This window comes from Lampris incognitus, chromosome 3, assembly GCF_029633865.1.
Source record: "Lampris incognitus isolate fLamInc1 chromosome 3, fLamInc1.hap2, whole genome shotgun sequence".
In the NCBI taxonomy this organism is placed as follows: Eukaryota; Metazoa; Chordata; class Actinopteri; order Lampriformes; family Lampridae; genus Lampris; species Lampris incognitus.
Genome location: NC_079213.1, coordinates 36521091 through 36545403, shown reverse-complemented (window position 1 = coordinate 36545403; position 24313 = coordinate 36521091). Strand labels below are relative to the sequence as shown.

At 45.1% G+C, this 24313-nt stretch overlaps 1 pseudogene; it reads right to left on the bottom strand.

Moving 5' to 3' along the window:
* Positions 1–11846: 11846 nt before the first annotated feature.
* The window catches only part of LOC130109739 (uncharacterized), a 30244-nt pseudogene continuing 17777 nt past the window's right edge, over positions 11847–24313 (bottom strand).

Here is a 24313-nt window from a genome sequence, read left to right as displayed (position 1 = left end):
TGACATGCTGTTACACACTCTTGTACAGTAGGTGGGGTATGCACCTTAAAGTAGTTTGCGAGCCGCCAGTAAATCGGAAGAAGAAGAAGAAGAAGATTTTTTTTTTTAATCAAGACTACATATATATATACAAACACATCAAACAAAGCCTGTATAAAACAACAGAGTAGGCTAGGAACAGAACACCACACATGTCAAAGACAATGAGAAACAAAACAAGGAAACAAATGGAAAATTAAAAAGAGATAAAATACATTAAAATAAAATAGGACAATACAATATTCCAGGAGTTAAATTACATTAAATTGTTCAAATACAAAGAATAATTTTTGGGCATTTCTGTTTTTCATACATTTTAGAGATTTGGACAAAGTTGCTAATTCGGTTTTAAAGGCTGCTAAACATGGATGCTTTTTGCAATATTTACATTTGTGTATAAAATATTTATTATTCAATATTATATATTCAACAAGAATTCAAAATTTATATCTTCCATAAACATTCCAGATTTGACACTTACTAGTAGAAATGGCGGTAGAGCACTAATGCTCGACTTCATCCATACATACAAATTATACCAAAACATGTTACAGTGGAAAAATAAATGATCCGTTGTTTCTATGTCTGTCTTGCAGAGTTGGCAGAAATTACAGTCTACATTACATTTTAAACTTACAAATTCACTGGAGGGGTAAATATCATTAATTATCTTGAAGTGAACCTCTTCGGCTTGGGGGGGACAGGGAATGAAACGTATGTTTTTCTAATTTTATGGGCATTCAAATGTGAGTACATGTCTAAAATATTGTAGCGAATTCCGGGGACAACGCAACCACGGGAACTGCCGCGGCCGGGACGCGAACCCGTATCGCCCGCACCGCAGGAGGCATCGCTAACCGCTCGACTAAAGGGTCAGACCAGCGACCCAGCGGCCAGCGAGCCTACTAATCCATGCACGTTACAATATAATTCCTTCTTAAAGGGTGAGGATAACATATCTTCAACAGAGAGTTTCTGATAAAGAGATTATTGAAGGTTCTGTCGACCAATTTTAAGTTGACAATCATTAAGGGGCGAAGAGTGGGGCTAACAGAGGAGTAAATAAGACACTGTGAGACCATCGTCTTGAGTTGTATAGGGATCGCACCTATAACCATGTCATAGACCTTTCCAGAGGAGGATAAACTATATTTCAAACACAACTCATTATAATTCAACAAATTCCTCTGTCATCCATGATGTGTGTAATGGACCAAATACCCTTCTTCCACCACTCTTCCAAAAACAAAGATTTCCCCTTAAACAGGACACGTCTATTATTCCAAACTGGAACTGCATTGGGGGTGAAGTTGTGTTTCAACACCAGTTTCCAGTATTGTAAAACTTGTTTATGAAAGGCAGATAAACGTAGCGGTATCTTGGACAGTTCAAAATCACAGTTCAAAAGAAAAGCAATCCCTCCCAACTTTTTAAAGACTGCATTAGGAATGGCATGCCAAAACACAGTCTCATTTATGACAAAGGCTTTCAGCCACTTCAGTTTGATCATACCATTCATAATGTCAAAATCAATGGCATTTGTAACGGGGGCAGTCCTATGCTGTTCTATGCTGGTCAGCCTGCTGCACACCCGTCACTCTCATCATTAGCTCTGCGTTGTGTTCTAGTTGGGTGGGGCCCCAGGTGTTGTTGGGGGGCCCTCAGTCTCTCATCATCATCATCATCATCATGATCAAGGAAGGAGGGGGGGACACACAGGACTCTATTTGGCCCACCTTGCCATTTCTTTTCTGTACGAAATCACAGGAAAGAAAAGGAAATAGAATGTTGTCTGTCTCATAACATAGCTATAGGACAGTCACCTCTCAGCTCTATAGCCAGCGCGAGCTGAATTCTTCTTTCCTTGCGGTTTCAAATCCTTCGACAAACGTCCAGTCCTCCAGCGGGAGCGGTGTTTCTTACGGACGTGGGGGTTGAAGCTCAACCACTGCCCGGACTTCACTCGTGTGCATTAGAAGGAGAAACCGTCCACGGGACTCCGATGTAAGAAAGGATAAAACAAGTATTTTATCCCACAGCTTGCAGTATCTTCTTACAGGGATACTCAAAGTTACGTTCTCCTCAACCAGCAAAACTGTGCTACGGTAAGAAACACGCGTGGCTCGGCTCGGTCGCTGTTTGAGACTCCCTCCACAAAACAAAAATGGCCTCTCCCGCGTTCCCTCTTCCGTGTACCCACAAGACCTCGCTCTTAAAGCGACAGTACAGGTATATGACGGTCGATATAAAACATAGATAAAAGTAAATAATGACATAAAATAAAATGTAGTAAACACAAATAACAGCACACAGACAGGATTTGGTGATATTTCATACTCAAACAAAATAAAATAAAAACATTAATTTTAACCTGGTTACATTCACCCCTCCTGAAATTCACTAACATCCTGACAGCAGGATAAGAAGAGAAAGAGGAAAGGAAAAGCCCATCACTGACTACTGGCACAAGTGAAAAGAAGGACCTAGTCCTCCAGTCAACTTAGGAGCTACCTCGGTTACGAGGTTCAGAAAATAATGAGGTTGATCAAGTCTCAGTATTCCCTTAGATCAATGTGACGCCTGATACGCCACACCATGCACTTGGCCCAAAACAACCCTGTCTGATAGACACCTAATAACTCACATTAAACTAGTTTGAATGACTCCAACCTCCATCAAAGTTCAATCCCTCACACTCCGTAGAAATGGCATCTGAGCCATAGATTCTATTAACCTGTTCACTGACCTCACCACCCTCCCTGTGCGTGTCCTAACCCGACCATCGCTCTCTACTTGTGTGCGTGAGACAGTGCGAGCTGCAACATCTGTATCGAGTGAGTGTGGTGCCTCTGTGTGCGAATCAGTGTGAGATATAACACCTACATCGAGTGAGTGTGATGCCTCTATGTGTGGTGCATGTGTGTTGAGTGGTGCGTGTGTGTTGGGTGGAGTCTGAGCAGTGGCCCCCACAGGACTGACTACCAGACTAGACGGAATGAACTCTTCCGCTTCTGCCCACTCAGATCTAGGCGAGTCTCCAAGTGATGAGACTGCTAGCCCCACTGCATCCCCTGAGACCGTCAGGCCATCTGCACTGTCCTCATCGGACTCTGTGCAGTCAAGCAACTGACTGGTTGTACTGGACTCCTCACCCTGATCTAACTCAGGAAGGGGCAAGAAGTTGACCTCCAACAAGCGGTTCCTGTGCACCACCCTGGTGTGCCCCTCTGCATCCTGAATCTTGTAGACGTGGATATTGGGGTTGACACCGACAACCGTGTACACTCCGTTCTCCCATTTGTCAGCCAACTTTCTCTTCCCTCGCTCACTCTGGTTCGCAACCAAAACACGATCCCCGACAGACAGGACAGTGCCCTTGGCATGTCTGTTGTACTGTCGCGCCTGATGCTGCTGCTCAGCCGTGGAGTGCTTCTGAGCGATCTCCATTGCACTCCTTAGACAGGAAAGCAGAGACTGAGCATAAGAGTCATAGTCAACAACGTGAGGGTCATGCAAAACCTGCCTGAACATAATATCCACCGGCAGTCTTGGGACACGCCCATACATCAGGAAGAAAGGCGCGTAACCCGTGGTCTCGTGAACAGTGGCATTGTACGCGAGCGTGAGAGAATGGATCTGCTGAGGCCACTGTTGCTTCTGCTGAAGCGGAAGGGAACGGAGCATATTCCCCATCGTGCGATTAAACCGCTCTGTCCCGCCATTACCCATAGGATGGTAGGCCGTCGTGTGGGACTTCGCTACACCCGCCAACCTGAGAAGCTCTGCAATCAGGTTGCTCTCAAAGTTTGTGCCCTGGTCAGAATGTATTCTCTCCGGAAACCCGTAAACACAGAATACATGATCCCAGAGTTTCTTGGCGACCTGCTTCGCTGTCTGATTGGCGCAGGGGAACGCGTGAGCAAGCTTAGTGAAGTGGTCAGTAACCACTAGGACATCGACTGACCGCTGCTTACTGTCCTCAGCGGACCAGAAATCCATACACACAAGCTGCATCGGTGCGGAGGTTTTAATGCTTTCCAGGGGCGCGCAAGCAGCTGGCTCTGGGGTCTTCCCAAACACACATCTCCGACAGCATCTGACATATGCTCTGATATCCCTCTCCATGTCAGGCCAATAAAAACGCTGCCTTGCAAGAGAGAGAGTACGGTCCTGGCCCTGATGACCAGCGTGATCGGGGATGCCAGACAGTGCCTTGTCTTTCAGGCTCAGAGGTAAAACAAACTGAGACCTCCTCTGCTTGGACACTGGGTCCTTTGTCACCCTGTACAAGACACCATCATTGACTTACAACTTCTCCCACTGTTTCAACAGCCTGAGGCCCTTCTGGTCAGCACCATGCCTCTCACGTCTCGATGGCCGCTTCCGAACAGCGACAAAGGGCAACACCTTGGAGATGCAGGGGTCCTGCTCCTGACTCAACCTGAGCTCCTCGGTGGATAACATTGGCAGTGTATCCTGACCACCCGACAGATGCTGAACGTGCTGGACCAAACTGAGTGCTGTGAATACTGATGCATCAGGCCAGTCACATTTGGCTTGACAAAAAGCCCTGACCTCAGCTGCATCACAAGCAAACCCAGATCGCGCACTGCTCACTGTTTGGGACTGGCAACTGAGTCTGAAAACATCCTGCACAGAGTCCCACTCAACCCCATCGGCTTCCTGAACTAGGGCCGGGTAGGGCTCCCTAAGTAGCCTCTGACTGACGGGCTTGGAAAAAGGGTCGCGACTCAACGCATCCGCCACCACGTTTTTCTTCCCTGGCAGGTGTTTGAGATCGAAGGTGTAAGACGCCAACTTAGACACCCAGCGGATCTCACACGCGTCAAGCTTCGGCTTCATTAGGAGATAAGTCAGCGGATTATTATCTGTCCAAACGGTGAAGCTTTGACCCTTCAGCCAGTGGCTGAACTTTTCAGAAACACTCCACTTCAGCGCCATGAACTCCAGTCTATGAGCTGGATACTTCCGCTGTGAGGCACTGAGGGACTTGCTTGCAAAACCAACAGGTCTGGCCTTGGACTCTCCTCGAGGCACTTGAGACAGCACCGCGCCGAGTCCGTCCAAAGACGCATCGACCGACAAAATGAAAGGCACCTCAAAGTCTGGATGGGCAAGCACCACACACTCCAGTAACATCGTCTTCAACAGATCAAATGCTTCCCCACATTCCGCCGTCCAGTCTGCGGAGGTAAGCTTACGGAAGCTGCCATGGGGCTTCTTATCCTTAGCTGACCTCCCCCTCCTCTTTTGTCCAGCTGTAAGGGCGAACAGGGGCTTAGCCACGGAGGAGCAGTTCGGGAGGAAATGCTGGTAGTAAAATACCATACCAAGGAAAGATTTGATCCTACAAACAGAAGGCGCGCACCCATCACCTTCCATGAGATCCTGCACTGTCATGCTGGAGATTACCTCTAATTTGGAGGGATCGACAGACACACCTCCGCCATCAACCACGTGGCCCAAAAACCGCACCTGCTTCTGCAGCAGATGACACTTTTTTGGAGCCAGTTTCAAGTTGTTCTCCCTCAACCTCTGAAACACAGTGCGGAGCCTCGACAGAGCCTCAACCTCTGACGGCGCGAAGACAAGAAGATCATCAAGATAGCACAAAAGCTTCGTGAAGTTCAGATCCCCAAAGATCCCAATCATCATTCTCATGAAGCCTGCAGGGCTATTACAAAGGCCCTGTGGCATGCGATTGTATTCATGCAACCCAAGGGGAGTCGTGAAAGCAGTGTACTTCTTGTCATCTTCATGCATTGGGATGTTGAAGAAGCCAGAGGTGAGGTCCATCGTACTAAAGAGGCAGTTACCACCCAGCGCGACAAGACAGTCCGACTGGTGTGGCAAGGGATGATCGTCTTTCAAGGTCCGAGCATTCAGCCATCTGAAATCAGTGCAGATCCGAAGCCCGCCATCCTTCTTCCACACCATAACCAGCGGTGAAGCGTATGCGCTCGAGGACTTCCGGATAATCCCTTTCTCCTCCATATCAGTGAGAACCTGTCTCAATTTCTGATAGTGGGCTGGGGGAACCCTCCTGTAGGGCAAGCGAAAGGGGCGCTCATCCACCAGATGGATGCGATGTGTGTATCCTGTGACCTCGCCACAGTCCAGAGAGTCCCTGGAGAAGATGTCATGGTACTCGGTGAGCAGCTGAGTGAGCTGGGACTTGCATGCCTCACTAACCTGACAGGAGCTGAGGTCAATGTCACTGAGTCCGAGCTCTGACAAACTCCTAGCCGGCTGGACAGGGGGACAGGCACTACCTGTGGCGTTGGACTCATGCCTCCCCGTAACTGATTGCAGTCCCTGGAAAACATCAAAGTCCTCAATCGCCAAGCACAGAAACACATCAGCCAACTTGCAGTTCCTTTTCAGCGTGATGGCTTTGTCAGACGGATTGACAACAGTCATGGGTACCCACCTATCACCCCAGAGCGGTGTGACAAGTTGACCTACGAGGACACCGCGTGGCATGGCCTTGGAGTCTGTCGGCTCCACAACAACAGTGCTTCCAGCTGACATAGGCACCTTAGCAGGAAGTCTGCCCCAGACTAAGTGCTCGTGCCTCGGTAAGAGTGTCACGGCCTGGGTGAGCTTAACAGCACCTATCTTCTCAGGAACTGCACTACCCCTCCAGCGCTCTACATTCGTGAACATGGACAGGAACTGTTCAACGTCAGGACTAGACGGATGTTCCTGTCTGGACGCGATGTCCCAGTACTCAGTACCACTCTTGAGTACATGGGCCACATGTTTAATGACGTTTGTGCCGACTATCATATCATCATGCTGACCGGGCACGACCAGAGTGGGTATGACAAAGGAAACACCATAAAGCTGCATGTTGAGGTCATAAAAACCATCAGGCCTAGTCTCCAGACCACCGCAGCCAATCAAGACAATGTTCTCTTCAGGCTGCTGCTTCTCAGGTAAAACACCCCCAGAGCGGAGCTTCTCTACTGCATTTTCACTGATACTGCATGACATAGAGCCAGTATCCAACATGCCATTAAGCTGCACACTCTGGTTGACAAGAACAGGAGCATAGAACAAGTCACTGAAAGCCTGAATCCTCTGTGTCGCCTGAATGACCATACGCAAACCCTGAGGTGCTTTGGCACACTTGTCTTCATACAAGTGAGCCAGGTCAGAGACATCAGTGAGGGATACATCTACATTACCCACACCATCCCTCTCTAGGTGTGGGTTTAGTAGTTTAACGGACGAGAATGATGACCAGCTCTTCCACCAGGCTGAGAACGGAGCTGGTTGGGTGGCTGAGGGTGAGGACAGTCCCTCTTCCAATGACCAGGAGACAAACAGTTTATACATCGGTTCTCCCGACTGCAGTGGGAAAATGTGGAGTGATCCGGAGACTTACAAACCCTGCACAACCACTGTGGTGCATCTGGCACCCGCCCTGCGGCGCTAGCTGGCGGTTGAGTCAGCGTCGGTGTCCGGACTGCAGCGCTAACTGGAACCTGAGTCTGCATTGTGACCAAACGGTCTAGCAAGCTCACCAAACTCCTCATATAGTCATCATCGCCAGAGACAGGTGCGGGAGACGGTGCGGGACGGTGTAGGAGACCTTGCACAAAATGGTGTAGGAGATGACGCATGAGCCGGGATGGGAGATGGCACCACCCGCACGGTCGTGTTCAAGTTGGGAGCCACGTCGACTACAGGGACATGAACCTGTGAACGGAACCTACGCTCTACCGCGCCTGCTTCACGTTGTCCACCTGCAGCAACACGAGACTTCCTCTCCAGCATGTACTCATCAAGCCTCTCCTGGATCTCGCTAGCAGACCATTTCCCTGCGGACTTGAACTTAAAAACATTGGCAAGAGACTGATCTGGACAGTGTTTGATAAACATGATGCTTACTTCGTGGCTTGGCTCTTCAATACTACGGCCTTGCCGCTTCAAGCATTCGTCAGCCACCTCCACTGTCTTATTAAGCCTAATCCAATACTCCATAGCATCCTCACCTGGCTTGGGCAGCGTACTGCAAAAGTCCGCCAGGGGCATGTTCGAGTATGTGAGGTCACTAAAGTGTTGCTTCAGTACATCAAAAATAATGTGGGGGTTCGCTATGTGGTCGACAGATGTGTTGCGCAGCTTTATCCTCACCACGTCCCCTGCTTTCCCCATAAGCTCAGCTAGAATCTCATGTGACTGCTCACTAACTGGAATGGCTTGCTTCCTCAAATACAAAGTCATAAGGCTCTCCCATTCATGAACTGTAAACTTATCAGAGCTATCGCCCCTGAAAATAGGAGGCTCCCTAGCGTCTGTCTGCATTACTACTCTAACACTAGGCACTGTCTCCGAACGCTGTTCAGCAGACCTAGCACTGTCTGTGTGTGTGTTTCTAAGCATTTGTGTTTCCTGCAGCTTAGCAGTGATTGACTCTCCTATCTTCTCTGCTAACTGAGTAATGAGCATGGCTAACTCACCCACTGGCTGCTCGCTGTTACCTAGCACAGCCCCTTCGCTGATACCTGGCCTGGCCCGTTCTACATAGCGTGTGGAGGTGAACTGAGGAGTGCCAAATGTGGTCTCTAGGTCCTGGTGCTCTGGTGTCTGGTTCCCCGCCCTCTAAGAGCTGCCCGAAACTCCTACCTACACCTAGCCGTAAACCCCCATCCACATCTAACTGGTACCCCCTCTCCATAGCACACTGGCGATCCAAAAGATCCTGATCAGCAATGTTACCCCCACCTACGTACGAACCACCCTCTGCCATGTTCCCACCTCTAACACTCAGATAAAATAAAAAATAAAATAAAAAAGTGAAATGTTCAATTCATTTAAATAATTGAATCTAGAAAGCACTAAGAGATTGAAACAATCACACACAATCAACAAATTCACCAATAGATTAATCACATATTCACATATCTAGTAGTTTACATCAATAGATTATTCACACGAGTCCTTCAATCACATCAACATTAACTTTTTTTCCTTTTTTTTTCGTGTGTTTTTTTTCCTTCAATATATACAAATGTCCTGTTCACAAGCCCAGTCCATGGTAACCACAGCTATGACTGTCCAGTGTCCACACAGCTCAACTCCAGTCCACTGTAACATGACTGTACAGTCTATAGAAATACCTGAGGACGTCTGGGGCTTGATGACGACAGCAGCCTCCCGCGGCGAGCAACTGATGTCGCTCTCAGGATCCAGGAGGGTCACGGCACCAATGTAACGGGGGCAGTCCTATGCTGTTCTATGCTGGTCAGCCTGCTGCACGCCCGTCACTCTCATCATTAGCTCTGCGTTGTGTTCTTGTTGGGTGGGGCCCCAGGTGTTGTTGGGGGGCCCTCAGTCTCTCATCATCATCATCATCATCATGATCAAGGAAGGAGGGGGGGACACACAGGACTCTATTTGGCCCACCTTGCCATTTATTTTCTGTACGAAATCACAGGTAAGAAAAGGAAATAGAATGTTGTCTGTCTCATAACATAGCTATAGGACAGTCACCTCTCAGCTCTATAGCCAGCGCGAGCTGAATTCTTCTTTCCTTGCGGTTTCAAATCCTTCGACAAACGTCCAGTCCTCCAGCGGGAGCGGTGTTTCTTACGGACGTGGGGGTTGAAGCTCAACCACTGCCCGGACTTCACTCGTGTGCATTAGAAGGAGAAACCGTCCACGGGACTCCGATGTAAGAAAGGATAAAACAAGTATTTTATCCCACAGCTTGCAGTATCTTCTTACAGGGATACTCAAGGTTACGTTCTCCTCAACCAGCAAAACTGTGCTACGGTAAGAAACACGCGTGGCTCGGCTCGGTCGCTGTTTGAGACTCCCTCCACAAAACAAAAATGGCCTCTCCCGCGTTCCCTCTTCCGTGTACCCACAAGACCTCGCTCTTAAAGCGACAATACAGGTATATGACGGTCGATATAAAACATAGATAAAAGTAAATAATGACATAAAATAAAATGTAGTAAACACAAATAACAGCACACAGACAGGATTTGGTGATATTTCATACTCAAACAAAATAAAATAAAAACATTAATTTTAACCTGGTTACACATTCAGCCCCCCGTTTTCATAACTTTGGCATTCAACCGTTTTCATAACTTTTCAAGAGGTCACTTTTTCTGATATAATGACACTTGTTTTTCCAAATAAAATTGAAATTAGTTTCGTTTATGGATTTAATCATTCTTGATGAAACAGCCAATGAGTAAGCAGGATAAATAAATCTAGAGAGACTCTCCATCTTGGTGAGTAGAGTCCTCCCAAACAGAGTAATGTCCCTCTGTAACCAGCTGTTTAATATAGCTTTACACTTTGTAATATTATTCTGAACATTCATCTCTTCTCTTGATTCAAGGTTTACTTAAGTTAATTAATAAATATTTAACCTCAGTTTTAACAGGGACACCAAATAAAGGCCTAGAATGATGCTCATGTATTGCCAGAAGTTTTCATTTGCTTGTATTCAGAGTTAAAACTGATGCCTCAGTGAAGAGCACAACTGATTTAAGGGCCAAGGGGATCTGGGAGGCATTTTTTAAGAAACGTGTGGTGTCATCCGCAAGTTGGCTTATCAATAATTTGTTGCCCAAGGCCTCTAGGCCCTCAATGTTATCATTTTTAATTAGAATGGAAAGTAATTCTGCTACAATAAGGAATAATAGAGGGGAGCTGACGCAGCCTTGTCTAATGCCTCTCTTAACACCAAATTTCGGGCAGGTACCACCAGATAAGGACACACAACTGTTTATATCCTTGTATAACATGCTTATGACACCAACAAACCTTTCTCCAAAACCAAAATGATGTAGGACTTGTAAGATGAAAGGGTGCTCAACAGAATCGAAGGCTTTTTGAAAATTTCGAAACAGTAAGAATCCATCATCTTCAACTAAATCACTGTAATCTAGTAGATCCAGAACCAGATGGATGTTATTGTGAACAGATCTTCCCTTGATTAAACCAGACTGTGTTTCACTAATTATTTGTATTATACCTTCTTTCAGTCTGGCAGCTAACAAATCAAATCAAATCAAATCAATTTTATTTGTATAGCCCAATATCACAAATTACAAATTTGCCTCAGTGGGCTTTACAGCAACACAACATCCTGTCCTTAGACCCTCTCATCGGATAAGGAACAACTCCCTAAAAAAAAAAACCTTTAACAGGGAGAAAAAACAGGAAGAACCCTCAGGGAGAGCAACAGAGGAGGGATCTCTCTCCCAAGACGGACAGCGTGCAATGGATGTTGTGTTCACGCAATTTACGTAATACAACATTGAAAGAGGATAACAGAATTATAATGGACATAACATTTATGAAGAACATGATGCACAGGATGCCAAGCAGTGTCCACATGCCAACGGAGCAGTCCAGGACCCAGGCCACGCGACCAGCATCATCATGTAATAAAAGAAAAATTTATGTGAGGAGTGGAAGGGCAGGCAGCATCCAAATGACGACCACCATCACCACGGAGACCTGGGAGGAGAACCGACTGCACATGCATGTAAGAGAGACTCACATGACACCATTCAAACACAGAAAAAGAGAAAGGAGAAGACATCATTCAGAGAGAGAGAAAAGACATGTTAGAGAAGAGAACAGTTTGCAATAGTCATTAGCCATAATCAGTTAAGTCATCAATTCGTCATAATCTATACTCTGTAATCTATACTCGATAATCTCGTCGGCAGAACAGTGGTTGGTAAATTCATTGAGACAGAAAACCAACCCGCCGTCCAGTACAGGTTGTGAAGCACTCAGCTTAAAGGCAACTACATGCAAAAAGCAAAAAGATGAGTTTTAAGTTTGGATTTAAAGGACTCAACAGACTCTGATTGTCTGATGGCAGCAGGCAGGTTATTCCACAAAAATGGAGCCCGATAGGAAAAGGCCCTGCCACCAGCTGACTTCTTTTTAACTTTGGGTACACACAGGAGCCCTGTATTTTGAGAACGAAGTGCTCGAGGTGGCATGTAAGGTTTAAGGAGATCAGACAGGTAGGATGGGGCAAGCCCATTTAGGATTTTACAAGTCAGCAGAAGCACCTTGTATTCTGATCTAACATGGATAGGAAGCCAATGAAGGGAGGCTAGAATTGGTGTAATATGGTCAAATTTCCTAGTTTTAGTTAGGATTCTAGCAGCAGCATTCTGAACCATCTGAAGACTTTTAGTACTAGAATGTGGCAGACCTGAGAACACAACATTACAGTAATGAAGTCTGGATGAAACAAATGCATGTATTACAGTCTCTGCGTCAGCCATGGAGAGAAAAGACCGAATTTTAGCTATGTAATGTAAGTGAAAAAAGGCAGTCTTGGTGATTTCTTTAATGTTCTTATCAAAGGAAAGGCTGGGATCAAACGTAACACCAAGATTTTTGGCTGCCACACTTTGTGAAACCACAGAGCTGTTGGTCGTCATCGTTACTTGATCAAATTGATGTCTGTGTCTAGCAGGGCCAATGACTAGCATCTCGGTTTTATCTGAATTTAAAAGCAGAAAGTTAAGTGAGGTCCAGTTTTTCACAGTAGCCAAGCAGGCCTCTAAGTTAGTGATTTGAGTATGATCATCAGCCCTTATAGGCACATACAACTGAGTATCATCAGCATAGCAATGGAAATTTATTCCATAACTGCGTATAATTTGGCCAAGAGGTGTAATGTAAAGAGAGAAAAGTAGAGGGCCAAGTACTGAGCCCTGAGGCAAACCGTATTTAATGTCAGAAAATTTTGATATAATATTATTATAGCAGACACAATGTGTTCTTCCAGATAAGTAGGACTTAAGCCAAGAGAGAGCAAAGCCAGAGACACCAAAATTACAATGTCATCTATCTAAAAGTATACAGTGATCAATGGTGTCAAAGACTGCACTGAGGTCCAGTAGTAGAAGCACAGAAGTGGAATCAGAGTCGATAGCCAGTAGAAGATCATTTACCACTCTGGTCAGAGCAGTTTCAGTGGAGTGACAGGGCCTGAAAGCCGACTGAAAAGGTTCATATAGATCGTTTTCCTTTATATGGGTCAAAATTTGTTGATACACAACTCTCTCTAGTACTTTAGAGAAGAATGGAAGATTAGAGACTGGCCGATAGTTATTAAGAGACCCTGGATCAAGGTGCAGTTTTTTAAGTAGAGGTTTAACCACAGCTGTCTTAAAACTGCTGGGAACAATGCCAGTAGTAAGAGATAAATTAATGATGTCTAGCATTGTAGGTCCAAGAAAAAGCCAGAGGTCTTTAAAAAGTTTTGCTGGTAAGGGATCAAGTAGGCAAGCAGTTGGTTTAGAAGCTGGCACACACTTAGTCAAAGTATCAAGTGAGATAGTCTCAAAAGCTGTAATAACTGGAACTGTCAGTGACTCATTGTGTAGATATGAATTTAGTATGGCCGGATCTGCAGGAGTAGATGGAGTTGAAGAACTAATTTTGTTTAAGATCTCATCAACTTTATTGCATAAAAAAATCTAGAAATTCATGGGCTGCGAATGGTGAGCAGCTAATAGACGACTGCTTTTTAGTAAGTTTAGATACAGAGTCAAAGAGAAATCTGGGGTTATGTTTATTAATATTTATTAAGTGAGAGAGATACAATGTTTTTGCAGTAGATAAAGCACGCTTGTATTTCAATAAACACTCTTGCCATGATAGTTTAAAAGCTTCCAATTTTGATTTTCGCCATTTACGTTCCAGTCTCCTGCAGGTCCGCTTAAGAGCTCGTGTCCTATCATTAAACCAGGGTGTAGGCCTCTTTAGTCGCCTAGCTCTGGTAGTGAGAGGTACAACTGAATCGAGGAGACTAGAGAGGGCCACATTTAAGTCACTAGTGAAATTTTCAACAGAGTCATTTACCACAGTGAAAGGAGCCAAGACTTCTGGCAGCTGCTGGCCAAATGCAGCTACAATGGAGGGACCAGTGTGGCGAGTGGCAATTACATCTGTGCTGACATTAACTGGACAGGCCAATAAAGCTTCAAATTTGATGAGAAAATGATCTGACACAGCAGATGTGGTTGGTAAGACATTCCGATCAGAAACAGCTATTCCTTTAGATAAAACCAAATCAAGGGTGTTACTACTGCAATGAGTCGACTCTTGAACAAACTGAGTGAACCCAAAAGTATCAACTAGTGCCAGAAAGGCTTCACTTGGAGGATCAGCAGCCTTATTCAGATGAATATTGAAATCACCTAGAATTAGAATCTCATCAGAGTGAGTAACAAGGCCTGAGACAAATTCTCCAAATTCTTCAAGAAATAACGAGTAACAGCCAGGAGGCCGATAGAGTATCACAATTTGGACTGAGCCGAGTCTATTCATGGCTGAGGGAGATGGAGGAGAGATGAAGAAGAAGAAGAAGAAGAAGAAGAAGAAGAAGAAGAAGAAGAAGAAGAAGAAGAAGAAGAAGAAGCAGCAGCAGCAGCGGTAGGGAGTCATTCTGGAGTTGGAGCAGCACGGGGAAGGTGCTATGACCGGGAAATGGATTTAAAGTTACTATTTATTCTTTATCACAACTTGGTTTCATTAAGATTCGCTGATCGTAGTGGTAAGCATTTTAGATTGACATCATCTCCGTGACAGCACCCCGGATGGTGCGAGTTGTAACTGGAGACACACTTCATTGTTTGATGTAGTAGTCTTTATCATCTGATCCGTGCTGTACCAATTTATGTCGTTTTAATTGGGGTGCATCTGTAAATTCTGCTGTATATTGAGGAGTTGTTTTTGACATTGTTTAATGCCTGGGATTGCTTTTTAGTCCACTGTTAAATAAAAACTCCTTTTTTCCAGCTGATCATTGCTGTTTCTATCGATACTTAGCTACACACTCACAACCTCACTGCAAGAACCTGTGTTTAATGTTTTGCGGAAGTGTCCCCCGCTTTTCTTAATAGGGAGTGGCGTTGTCGGTTTTTGGTTTAAAATTGCTTTGAAACAGCCATCGGCTACATCTACACGTAACTGCAGAAGCAACTCAGAGAATAGAGGCGGGTGGTGTCTTTTACGTTCAAGCTGAAGGTCTGCTATAAGTACATCATCCCAACACCCTCGACAAAATTGATGTAGAGATATTTGTCTGCTTCACTGACTGAAACACCGCCTTTCTTCAGTGCTTTGGAGAGAGTTGTCTGTAATCGGTGTAGATATTGGGATGGCTTCTTCCCAGCATCCTGGAGAGTGTTAAGGAATTTCGCGAAAAGCTCATCGCCATCTTCTACGGTGCCGAAAGCTGAACCGAGAAGCTCAAGATAAACTGAGGGTGAAGGACGGGGACCTAAATGCTTCACGTTTGCTGCTGGTGGCAAGAGACTACCAAGAATTTCTCTAGAACACTTAGTCTGACAGAGCTGGATCTTGAAGAATGAGCTCAACGCTGTTTCGCCATGTGTCGAAGTCTACCTCGTGGTTAGGACAAGGAATTTTACCAGAGAATGGTCTGATTCTGAATGGTGCACTCATTTATGAAACAGGTGCCTCGCTTCTCACTATGTGTTCTATAACCATTCTTTGCACCTCAGGAGGACTTACAATACTCGTAGCAACCTTAGGTGTTTCATCTGAGCGATTTGGGTTCAGCTGCACTTGGAAGGGATTTACTCAGTTCCACGGTTTCACTTGGAAAAGCTTGGTAAGTCACCTGCGTTTCAGTAATTACTGGGGTTGAAGGTACGCTTTGAGGCTCTGGGGTGGAGGACTTATTAATGGACTCAAGATTAGCAGCAACTGATTCGCTGCATCTGGAAACCTGCGCGTGAAGAATGTCTTCAAAGATTTGCCACTCACTTTAGCAATTTTTTGCAGTTTACTTAGAAAGCTCTGGGTGGCGCTATCAATTACAGCTGGTAGATAGTCACTTGACAGGGCTCTGATCTGATATGTGACTTGGTTCGGGATCTCATAGGTGTAGGGCAACATAGGTTCAGGGCTTCTCAGTGCAGCTCCACTCTCATACTCTACAATGACGTCTCTGTGATATGGAGACTGGGGATCATCTACCCTTGTTGCTCTAGAAATGCGCCCTTATCGGTTCAAGAAATCACTTAAGTCTTCATCGAACTCTGTATCAGTGAACCCGCTAACAATGACTGAGGTTGGTACTTTAATATTTTCTCTATTTACTACTTCCATATTTGCGGGACCGGCAAGTAGTTAAAGGTCTTGGTCAAAAGTAAAAATGCTTACTTGTTTACTGAGTTTATTTAACTGCTCCTGGATGGCTCGCCAATTTTCACTGTAGCACCTGTGAGGGTAAACAGATATCTAGGACCAGAAACTAGGTTCGGAGGAGCAGTCGATAAATTAAAACAATAATAGACCACAGACCTGGAAGTAAATGCCAGCTTGTTTATATCAACCAGAGAACATATTTCGCAGTAACACACTCATCTGTATTACCGGTATACCTCAAAACTAAAAATAAATAAAATAAAACGGAACTTAAATCTTAACTACAACTAAAAATTTCACCAGCCAGTGCATAACCAATAACTTCAGTCTTTACAAATCAACCCGATCAACGTGTCTACTTATCCATGCATGTTACACTACCCCCCTCCTTCGGGAAGCGCGTCCCCTCGCTTAAGCCTATCAGCTCCTTCACGCCTCAGGGCGCCTACGCTTCCGATGGCCTTACGGTCGCTCCATCCCACTTCTGACACCAATGTAGCGAATTCGGGGGGCAGTCCGAGATACCGTCGCCACAGCCGGGACGCGAACCCGTATCTCCTGCACCGCAAGCGACAACGTTAACCAGTCGACTAAAGTGTCCGACCCGTTAGTCAAGGACCAACGTGTCTACTTATCCATGCACGTTACACTATGCATCATAAAATCATCAAATCACTTCCAAATGTGATAAAGTTGGCCAACTTTTACAGAAATAAAGTCCCCAAACATTAAGTATTATCAACAACACATTTAATGCAATGATGAATACAAATGAACATGCATCTTAATGTGAAAACATGGGGTAGAAGAAGTGAGTTGCTGTTTATTGTGTCTATCTGTTACAGTTGCATTTGCAAAGAGGTGAGCAGTCCACATTTCCAGTGCTGCATTTGCAAGAGCTACAATCCCCTTTACATGAGCATCTGATGAGCTCTCTGCAAGCTCTGGAGACCTCAGGAATTGTTAGCCAGACTGGCACCCATGATCCCAATTCCTTGGTCCATCCGTAGCTCTCTGGAGAAGGAATGGCTTGGTGGGTTTGTGTACTGGTGGTCCAGATGCCTGCTTGGTAGACTGCCCGTTTCACGTGCTGGAGGAGTGCATTCTGGGTAGGAGGTAGTTTCTCCATTGTTCTATTTTCTTCACAGAAGAGTTCTTTTCTTTTTTGGTTAATTGAGTTCGAAAGGCTGGATTTGTCATCCAGGATGACAGTCAATCTTTCAAGCTCACTGAACTGCTGGCTATCTACGTTTAGTTGCTGGAAGGGATGCTTTGCCAGGTCGATGAATGTTTCTGTGGCAGCATCATAGGCTTGCCAGGCCCGCCAAGCTGACTTTTTACCTTTTCCATTGAAGGCAGATGTAGTGTCACAGCCGGAATATGCATGAAACATAGGCAGAGCTCTGGATTTAGGTTCCCCCAGGCTTTTGCACATGCTGTTAATGTGGTAAAATCTGTACTTTTTGCCCATCCCAAAAGCCACCCAGATGTCAGTCAGGGGTTGAATTACCAGTAAATCATGAAACAAGCCTGCAAGGATGACGATGACATCAGTGTCCACAGTGCGCACAAGGACAGTTTTCGCTCCATGCTCCAGTGCATGTTGTACATGGACCACAATCTTAGTGTCAGCCTCCTCATGATTGCAAGAGTTCATTGTGCTACTGGAACCAAAGACGACACAGCTTGCCCTGATGTGACATGCAAAGCTTTGGTTTGTGGCCAGCTGAACAGTTCAATCTTAGATGTCAAAAAGTCAAACAGCTCCTTCTTATTGCTTGGATCACGGAGAAAATCCATCCAATTTCCGGGCAGCTTTGTCGGGCCTGACACTTTTCTGCGAACACCTTGTCCTCTCTTTTCGCGGGTGGACTCCTTCAAACTGTCTGGGATGTATGTGTCCCATACAACATCCAGCCGCTTGGTATTATGTAGCTGCTTCTGTAAGTAAGGGATGAAAACCTCATCTGCATAGGTATCAAATGTGGTCACTCTCACAGTGGGCAGGCAGTGGACAATGACTGCTCCATCAAGGACTTTGCAGTCATAGGTTGAGGGTGGCTCTGGTTGCCCTGGGTGCTCAAGACATTGCAGCAGGTCAGATTTGGTGCTGGTCAGATGAAGTTTCCCAAAGTCTGAGAGGGAAGGAGGGAAGGACTGTACCTCATGTGCGAAGAATTCATCCAAGTTACTCTCACGGCTTTACATAGCTATATATAGCTGGCCAAAGAGTGCCACGTTGTTCTGAAGCACTTTGATCTTTTCCCCATGTTTCGCCATTGTCTTGCGTCGAGGTTGCCTGAAGAGTGCCAAGGCATTCCTCTTGATTGGATCATGGATGGAGCGTGTCCGTTCTTCAAGCACCTTCTTGACAAACTCCTGATATTGTCTCTTTCCTGTCTCTTCCAAGATGAGTACTGTATTCACGACGGATTTATCTGTGCAGTTCCAGCTGTCAAGAGTCACAAGATCTTTGAAGTCACCCAAGAAAGGATTTCCCATTCTTTTCATGGTTTCAGATAGACTTTTGACTTGTCTCTGAAAGGTCTTCTGCGTTGCAAGACCCTGCTCGTGGTGCTGGAAGTTCTCTTCATTATCTTCTTTGAAATATCCATCTTCAAATTCCCTTAGCATCTGGGTTTTCCGTAAGGCCCAATGCACCCGCTGAACCTTTCACATACTTGTTCTCCTGTTCATGAGCTTGGTCAAAGGGAATTGCAGAGAACTTGTTGTATGTCTTAGAAATAACCCAGTGTGAATTCTTCTCAAACTCATCCTTTATAGAGCTGGGCAAAGACTTCATGTCCCTGATATGGACAGACATACATCTTGAATAGTTCACATGGTCCAAGGCAAAGAATAGAGGGACCAGGGAAAGGAGCCAGTGAAGTGGAAGCCAGAGTGGTTGAATATGTCATTTATGATTGTCTTTGCTGCTTTTGCTAGAATGAAAGCATCTTCATCAAAATTACGTTTGTTCAGGGCTTCCTTTAACATATTTCTCATTCCTCCATTGAAAATGAGAAGTGTATTCTTCCCTTCATACTGTGCTTGTGTCTCTGGCAAGTGTTCAAGTAAATGATCCTTGAGCCTGGTTTTGTTGACTTGTTTCTTGATCCCCAGCTTCTCGAGGCGATTTACATACAGTGAGTGGAGCTCAGACAGCTTGAAGAGAAGAACTCCAGAGTCCACAGATTTCTCAATGTAGTTGATCAGTTCTACGAAAGCTCGAGATTCATTCATTTTTTTATCACTATTTTCGGGAGATTGGCCTGACTTTCGAGTCATACTTCGATGTTGATTCCTCAATTTGACTAGGCATAGTAAATGGTATTTTGCCTCTATTGCCATCAAATCTCCTCCAACTATCTAGGGCATAAGCTTAGTGTCATTTAGTTCAGTTATCATAGTTCGGATTGTTTCATCAGCATTGAATGTTGACACTGCATGGAGAGCTCCTTGATCTGTGCCACTCTCACAGAAGAAGCACTTTTGACTATCTAGTCTTTGTCTCTTCTCTAGCTTTTTCTCAGGATTCCGTTGTCCCTTCCGTTTTTTCTTTGCCAGCTTAAAATTGTTGAATTTCAGATGGCAAGATTTGTGCCAAGAAGCAGAATGGGATGCAAAATCGCTTGCAGTTTGATCATCCCCAAACAAGAGTTTCACTGGAAGAGTATCAATGGCACGGAATTGCTCTACATTAGACTAAAAGGAACTGTAAGTATCTAAGTTATCTTCATCACTTCTCTCAGCACGTCTCAAGGGACATCTTAATGGTTCAGCAGTGTCCTTCTGGCAAATGATACAGTGATCCCAGTTCAATTCCATGTTGAGGCCTCACAAACTGTCACTGCCAAAATATTGGAAACAATTAATCTTGATAGTGCAACAAACTGAGCTTTTACTATGGTCTGCTTAATAACTTACATTGTTTATGTAGTATTATATGATTTACCTGAGTTGTGTTCACTTTTGATTGCAGCTCTGCGTTATAATCATGCTGAGATATGGCTCTCTGGTAGAGTCCAGTTTCATGTTGTGAACTCACAAACTGTCACACAAATAATGGAACAAATTGATCAAGGTAATGCAATTAAATTAGTGTTTGCTGTTTTGCAACATACAGCTTATTGTTAATGAATTGCTATTGTATTTACCTGAATTAGAACTTGTTTTGTTTCAGCCCTGTGTGAGGCTCTAGGCTGCGTTATTAGCGTGCTGAGTTATAGCTTTCTGGCAGAGTTCAGAATCATGTTGAGGTTTCACTGTCACAGAAACAATGGAACAAATTAAAAGCCATTCTGGCAAAAGCCATGTACTTCAAATAAATATATCAAAACTAGATTTAAGTAAATAACTTTTAAGGTGGATACACAACTATTCCAGATTGCACCAGCTAACATTTTTGACAAGCCCTAGCTAGTTGCTAGCTGAAAAACAGACCTCTGTGCTAGCATTAGCTGTTTAATGGAGATAGCTTAGCTAATCATCTTTACTTCCATATGCTCATTTAGCAACATACAGTACATTTTCATTGATTATTATTATGATTTTTACCTGAATTTCACTTGTTTGGTTGCAGCTCTGTGTGAGACTGTGTTGCATTGAGACAATGCTGATATGTGATGAGTTATGGAGGGAAACTCATTTTGACAGTTGAACTTATTTTGTGTAGCGCCATCTGGTGGTCTGAATGTATAGTGACACAGTGTTTGTATATTTGAACAACTTGATGCTAAAATCTAAAACAAAAATTAAAGAGATAACACTCTCCATGATGAACAGGGCATTTTTCTCACTTTTTTTGAATTTCCGCCTATTGTGTGCAGGGCTATATGGAAGATGTACAGGCACCAGGTGTCTTTGTACTCCATTTTACACATCATTAGGGTGGGGGGTTAATAATCAGGGGACAATTAAAAATCAATTTCAACTTCTTTTGTGTGCAATAAATAACAATTTATCATCAATGTCCTCTTTATGACTCAGAAAAAAAAAAATTTTGAATACAAGAACAACTTTTGTGTTCTGTATGGGTATTTTCAATATTTTTGTGGGGCTCCTACCCTAAAATCCTTTAGTGGGTCCTAGAGAAGCCTCATGCAAAATTTGGTGCTTTTATCCGCTCCGTAACGGTACACCCTAATATGTGCGCTAACCCTCTGGATATATGGCGTGTGGAATGAAAGCAAACGGTTTCGGACTTTTGCGCATGCGTAGTCTGTTCTTGCAGTGTCTATCAACGATGGACTCTGCAACGATAGACACTCTGGCTTGCCGTCTTCTGCCTACCCAGCCATGGACCTCACTGCACGTTACTGCAATAGTCCCTTGTTGAAGACTCGCACTGTCCATAAGCATCCACTGGGGTTCGCAGTACTCTCTGGAAAATAATGTCTCAGTCCTACCACCTTTCCAATGAAACAGAGTAATGTTCTGATTTGTAGTGTGAGGGCAGGCACTGTTCACAGAAGACTATGTCTATCCAGTCAGGGGTGGGCAATCTTATCCAGAAAGGGCCAGTGGGTGAACGTTTTCGTTCCAACCAAGCAGTTACACACCTGTGTCTCCTAATCAAGTTCCTCAGCAGAGACGCTACTGGTTGATTAGTGGGATCAGATGTGTAACTGCTTGGTTGGAACAAAAACCTTCACCCACACTGGCCCCTTCTGAATAAGATTGCCTACCCCTGGGAGTCACCATCCTGTTTCCACAGCATTCGGATGCAACGTTGTTGTGTGCATACGCCCGTAGGTGGCACAAATGTTATGAATGCCCTGTTGCGTGTAACGTAAGTGAGAAGAGAAGACTTGAAGAAGCGAATAAGAAACGATTGATCATTACTAGGGTGGCACGGTGGCGCAGTGGTTAGCACACAGCAAGAATGTCCTGGGTTCGAGCCCCAGGGTAGTCCAACCTTGGGGGTTGCCGCGGATCGTCCTCTGTGGGGAGTTTGCATGTTCTCCCCGTGTTTGCGTGGGTTTCCTCCGGGGGCTCTGGATTCCTCCCACAGTCCAAAGACCTGTAGGTCAGGTGAATCGGCCATACTAAGTTGTCCCTAGGCATGAAAGTGTGAGAGAGAGAGAGAGAGAGAGAGAGAGAGAGAGAGAGAGAGAGAGAGAGAGAGAGAGAGAGAGAGAGAGAGAGAGAGAGAGAGAGAGAGAGAGATGGCCTGGCGGCCTGTCCAGGGTGTCTCCCTGCCTGCCGCCCAATGACTGCTGGGATAGGCTCCAGCATCCCAACGACCCTGATTGCAAGATAAGCTATAATTGATGGATGGATGGATGATCATTACTACTGTGCTCCGTGCTTTACTTACTTACTTATACATACACTGCTTACACAACCCACATCCAAACATAACACATTGGCGACGAGTTCCCACTCTACTGAAAATGGCTGCAGTTACATCTTTTTCTACACCTTTTTTTGCCGTGCCCTGGTGAGCCATTCAACATGTGGTTGAATGGCAGCGGACGACTGGCCAGATACTCGGAGCCGAGCATTACTTCTACGCTGCCTGGGGGCTGAGGGCCAGAGACTCTTCTACACACTGCCGGACCACGGAAGGTGCTGTAAAAGCTTCAGAAGCACATTTTACTCCACGTCGTAACATATTGGCTGAGCATCATGCTTTCAGAAAGCGCGCTCAAGCTCTCAAAGAATCTGTGCTTACAGTACCTTGCAGCATTAAGAGACTTAGCGTCTACGTGTGAGTTCGTAAACTCGGATGAAATGCTACGAGATCAGTTGGTGGAAAACGTTTTAAACCATCGCGAGAGACTGCTCCTAGAACCAGACTTCACGTTGCAAAGAGCCGTTACAATTGAACACAGATGGAAGCCGTTGCTGAGCAAGCTAAACTCATTGCTGGTGAGCGCTCAACGCCCGTGCAAGTTGTGTCTGCACATAGCGCTGCACGCCGCCGTCGCAAACCGCCGAAGCCTCTGTAATGATCTGTGCCCTCTGGCTATGTTAACTTATAACATTAATAAAGCAAGGACGACTTCTGTCGTGCTGGGTGTTTATTCACCGACCGGATTCCGACTGACGTTGTTACGTACATCACGTGACTTTGTTGTGGCGCTACGGAAAGCCGTAAGGGACATTAGCAAATCAAATATTACTAGCAAATATTACATCTCCCTTTTTTTGAAAAGTGCTGCTTTCTCTGCAGAGATACAGACCACGTTGAGCACGTTTATAAGCGAATACAATCTTAATAAGAAGAATATTAAAGTGGAACTCTTATATAACTGGACTGCAACAAGGTAGTGCAAAACATTTCCTTCACTGTCTAAATGTGACACCGTAATAACATTTCATCTTTTTTTTTTCATTTCATTACTGGTAACTGCAAACAGCAGGTAGGTACACAAGGTAAGTGAACGCTGTAAATATTTCTTTTCAAAACATAGCAGGTATAGTACAAGTTGGTGTAAAATTCTCTCTTTTTTAACATTCATAAGTCAAGGATTTGTCTTGGTTTGATCGTGCGACCTGACCTCGTGGTGTAACCAGGCTGTGTGTCTGGTTGTCGCTGATTGTTCGTGTCTGGAGGTTCAGCATGCTCTTGCTGATGGGCTTGTGTGTTGTTGTTATTAGCGCTGGTAACAGTCTGCTGTGAAGTGTGTGTGTGTGTAGTGTGAGTGTTCACTCTGCTTTGTCGCAGGTGTTGACGGTTGCGTTGGTAGATCTGACCTTCTTTGGTTTGGATGTGGTAGCTCCTGTCTGTGTTCGCTGGTCTTTCCACAGTTGCAGGTCTCCAGGATCCATCCTCCTGCCGGAAGCGGATTGGTGTGCCTGCGGGCAGGTGGGGCAGAGGTTTGGCTGTTCGGTTGTAGTATGCCTGCTGGCGCTGTTGACATACCTCTCTCCTTTTGTGAACATCCTCCTGACTGGCGATCTGTGGCTGCAGGTGTTTTGCTGTTGATGGGAGAATGGACCGCAGCCTCCGACTCATCAGTAGCTGTGCCGGTGATTTCAGGTTGTCCACTGGTGTGTTGCGATACTCCAGTAAGCTCATATAGGGGTCTTTGTTCTCAGCTTTGGCTTTGTCCAGGATGCGTTT